This window comes from Trachymyrmex septentrionalis, unplaced genomic scaffold (genome assembly GCF_001594115.1).
Source record: "Trachymyrmex septentrionalis isolate Tsep2-gDNA-1 unplaced genomic scaffold, Tsep1.0 scaffold7, whole genome shotgun sequence".
Taxonomy (NCBI): domain Eukaryota; kingdom Metazoa; phylum Arthropoda; class Insecta; order Hymenoptera; family Formicidae; genus Trachymyrmex; species Trachymyrmex septentrionalis.
This window is the reverse complement of record NW_017305884.1, coordinates 5,080,881-5,085,576: the sequence shown is the minus strand read 5'-3', so window position 1 is coordinate 5,085,576 and position 4,696 is coordinate 5,080,881. Positions and strand designations below refer to the sequence as shown.

The 4,696-nt window shown below is 33.8% G+C and overlaps 1 protein-coding gene across 1 annotated transcript in view; it reads left to right on the top strand.

The window, feature by feature from the left end:
* Positions 1 to 4,696, top strand: part of LOC108753592 — a 150,722-nt gene that overhangs the window by 80,264 nt on the left and 65,762 nt on the right. The gene's annotated exons all lie outside the window — the stretch shown is intronic.

The following is a 4,696-nucleotide window of genomic DNA, read 5'->3' as shown; positions in this document are numbered from 1 at the left end:
AAATTTTTGTCAATAAAATCGTCTAACATTTTTATGCTGTTGTTTTATTACAGATAAATTGTAGTTGACATGACGAAAAGATGAGTCAACGCGATGTCGCGTATGTCTGTGATTTCTGTAACACGCAATGTGTCGTAAAGTATATACATCTCGCGCGTGATGACGCGTCCCATGGGTTTGACTGCATGCCGGGACGATGGAAAAGAGACACAAGGGAAGAGTATACACGGGACTTTGTAATTCTGATCGCAACCGTTCGTAGTTACGAGTGGGACTTAATTTGCCCGAGGCGCATTTCGCGTACAGACGCGACGATCCGCCCGCGACGGAAACGTTCGGGAATCGTGCTGGAATTATATTGGGATGGCGCACCCAGCATTAAACTGTCTGTACCGCAAAACTCATTGCCGAAGCCGTCGAAACGGCTTTCGCAAATCGCGTCGATCGTATTTAACGAAAATGGTTTTACTCGGGTTGATTGCGCCGCTTAATACTTCCGCGCGAAAAATGTCATGGGTAGATTTTACTTTTAAACGATATACCCGGGATAATCTTTCCGTTCGGTTAAATCGACGTAATTTTTTATTGCAATCAAATCTGTTTGCAGCGGCCGGAAAAACCAATGTTACTTTTTCAAATGTGAGATTAGCATGTACGTGTAACTTCGCTCGATATTTTGATCAACGCCCATGTAACCCGATTTTTTAAACCAACTGAAAAACCAGTTTTGATGAAATGCTGATTAATTGTAACCGATACGTTTCGAGTATCGGTAATAAATAATCTTTTATCGATAATCATGTAAATCAGTGTTTCTCAAATAAACATATTAAAGCAGATATCAAGTTATTGTTGTTTACTGTAACTGAACGTTCATTTATGACTTATCTGTTTATCATGCGTGTTCTTGATATTTTCAACAAACATAAATTTACAATCGCTAGAATCTAAAGTTGATCATATTACCATTACTTTGAATAATAATAAACAATCATACAAGAGGTATAAATTTATATAGATAATGTGAATAGATATAAACTTGTTCACAATTTTACTTACTACAAAAATCGAAAACAAAATTTGGCTATTAAGAAAATATGTTAATAATAACACTTTAAATAATAATAATAATCTTTACAAAGTTAATTTATTCTAAATATGTGATATATCAGTTGACAGATATGATTTTACTATTATTTAAGCATTCTCAACTATTAAGATTAATCTTTATATATCCTCAAATTATCACTATTTATCCGGAGTTTTGATGTTAAAGGCTAAGTATATTCAAATTCACATTTCTCTTCGTTACGCTGCTCTCGATGCGATGGATCCCTGACTTTCTTTACTCGCAACACAGGAAAGACGAGTTGTTAAAACTTTGTTATAAATTTCGAAGTTGGCGAAAGCGGAAAGCGATGGGATGATGGCAGCGAACAAAAAGAACAAATGCAACCTCCTTTCATCAGAAAGAAAGTCTACTTACTAATTATTGGAAAAAAAATTATCCTATGGATTTATTATCCATGTAATAGCAGGCTATGCCTCCTACGAAAGCTCTTTAGTTTTAAAATATAAATTTATCATAAATGTATCTGTATACCTTGCTGCTTCACAAAAATGTTACTACTCATAATCTTGCCTTTACCGCTGTTAATTTAAATACTGCTTTTAAATCTGTTCATTCAGTTTGTCTCTCAAAAGTTCATTTTTAATTTTTTCCTTATAATTTAAAAATTATAAGTATTAAACGTGTTCTTTTAAATTATAAGTACTAAACACAACCGATATAGAGTGGGCTGACTTTATTTACTTCATAAAATATACTACCGTTATTGTATTGGCTTCTACTGCTTGTAGAAACGAGCGCCTTTATGAAAGTATAAAAATCCATCGTCCCATTTGACGTCGGCAAGCGAGGTAATTTCGCGTTGCGTGGCGTGCATTTCCTTCTTTCAAAGGAAATTGCTGAAACGTTAAGTGTTTCGTTAAATTAGCTTTCTTTACGAATAATTAGTTGTAAGAAGTGGCGCTACCGAAAGCATAGAAACTAGCTGGGGGTCTTGAGAGTTTAAATGTAGATACGTTGGCAGTACGAAACTAAAGCAAGGGGAAACGAGGGATGCGAATATTGCACCCTTCAAAAGAAGTCCCTGGAAACTTAAAACTGGCGTCACGTCGGCCCACATTTTTCAGGATGCCTTTCAAACGAAAATTAAGCAGGAAAAAGCTCTCAACTTTCCGAGTCTTATTCATAGTAAACGGGGAAATTCGTATCTTTTTGCCATCAAGGAACTTAACCGATATTCCTTGGACTGTATGAAAAACGCTTTGTCATACGACGTCGTAAAATTGTTTACAAGGCAATTTAGAAGTCTTATTACTAAAAATAGTGTCTGATTGACAAAGATCCACTTGCTTCCGTATTTTAATAGTTTATAATTATGTACAAGTTAGAATGAGAATTTTTTATATTGAATATTTATATATGAGGAATTTTTATTTATTGAAAATGAATTAGGTATGTGAAGTTTAATATATATTAACATAAATAAATTGTTTAATTTTTTGATAATTTAATAACTTTATATATGATATTTTATGGTAACATTATTTATTTAACAATATTTTTATCGTTGTTGGGTTATGTTAATAATTTTTGTCTTTGTGAACATTCTTGCTCTTATCATATAGCACAATTTAACGTGGTCGCGCCGTCTGTTTCTTTCTCATTTCTGAAGACTTAGTGTAACATGTGCACAATATTAAACACGGTCAGATGTTCTTATTTTTAATAAACTCATTCCGCGTAGGTATAAGTCGCTCGAATAAGATGAGTTATTTATTTACTTAACCTACTTTCATGCTGAATGCTTTAATTGTGAGCGTTTTACAAACGCTTATGTTCAAATTTAATTTATATGAAATGATGAGAAATAAAAAAAACACATACATTTCTGCTTGTTTTTATTGCAAAGAAAAACTAAAAAAAGTTTCTTGTAAAAAATTATTAAACTTCCATGCATAACTATCTTTATTAACTTTTAGAGAGCATTGAATTAGATGAAGAGATTGAAGAGACTACCTGGTCACCTCGTTTCTCTGATATTACTTCCTTAGATTTCTTCTTCTGTGGGTATATCAAAGATATAGTTTATTTCACCAATATATCGAATGTGAATGTTTTGCGCAATCAAATTATGCCATAACTAATAATATTCTTTGACGCACTTAGTATAAAGTGAAATACCTGTTCGATATCTTTCGTGCCATTAAAGATGCTCATGTGAAAGTTCGATAATTTCTCTCTAAAAAAAACTTTCTAATTTTTTATAATACAAATACTCAGAAATATGTACCTGTGTTAATTTTTATTTCTTTTCATTTTACTGGAAGTTTATCAAGTGTATGTATGTATATAGATAATATTTTAATTTTTACTCATATTATTATTATGATTTAAAGAAAAATAAATAATTATATATATATTATTGCATAAAATTTATTATGATAAAAATATAATATATTATAATAAATTTACTAAAATAAATTACTATAATTACAATACAATTTCATAATGATGATGTGTAGTAAAATGTGATATTTTAAATAATAAATTCTTGTACAATTCACGAAAAAATGAAGGCTAAAATATAAAAATATCATGCAATTTGTAGTGTCATAAAATGTGTAAAAATAAGATATCAAATTTACTTTGGAAACATACAAAAATATTAAATTTTAATACATCGGATGATGTGAAATTGCAATCATCAATTATATTTGAAAGCATGTTTTTCTAAGATGTTTTGTAAGCATTTAGTATTCAATATACGATACAGAGCACAGGAGTATTTACAGAATAGGTTACCAGTATGTTATAATAAATAGAATGGATGTGACGAAAGAATTGCACGTTCCATCGATGTGTAAACACATTTCCGTATGGGCGCGAAAACGTGCATTGTCCGTAGTAGGTACAAAGTGCCACATTTCCTAAAATATTACATATAGCGTAGCATATGTTCCTGATGCTTTTGAGGAGGGAAGTAACCCCGCAGAGTTTTGTTCCTATTCGCGGCTTGTAGACTGTACCCATTTCCGTGTAGCCCGGAGGTACTACGTAATAAGAGCTTCATTCTGCACCAAGGAGTTGCAGACCTCTTCTCTCTTCCCTTTCCTCTCTCACACATACACATATAGAAGTACACACACACACAACACACACACATTTCGTTTTAATATGAACGCTATCCAACGCTTGGCTTCCTTGCGGGCTGCGGCTTAATAGGTCGAATTGTCGATAATCCTCGCATAACGGAGCGAGGGGTTTCAGCAAAAAACATCGCGCTCGTTCGAGTGCGAGGGTTAGTTTGCAGAGCATCTAGTATGGGTTACGCGAAAATGGTTGGGATACGAGATGGGGCTGGGTTTAATATATGTATGCAGGTACGTGGCCGCGTGGACGTGAGAGCTCGCGCGTGCGTGTGTTTGCGGTTGCATGCATAGTTGCGAGAGAGGTTGAGGAGAGAATGAGGGAAATTGTCATTCGGCGGAATTGCAATTTCTCGCTGACGCGTGCTGTGCAACCTCTCGCGCGATGAGTAAAAGCGAACTAATGATGCGCACTAGACTTAATGCTCTGTGTTCCTGTTCTCATTTTCCTGAAAGGTGCGAACTGCCTGCGAGGGGTCAA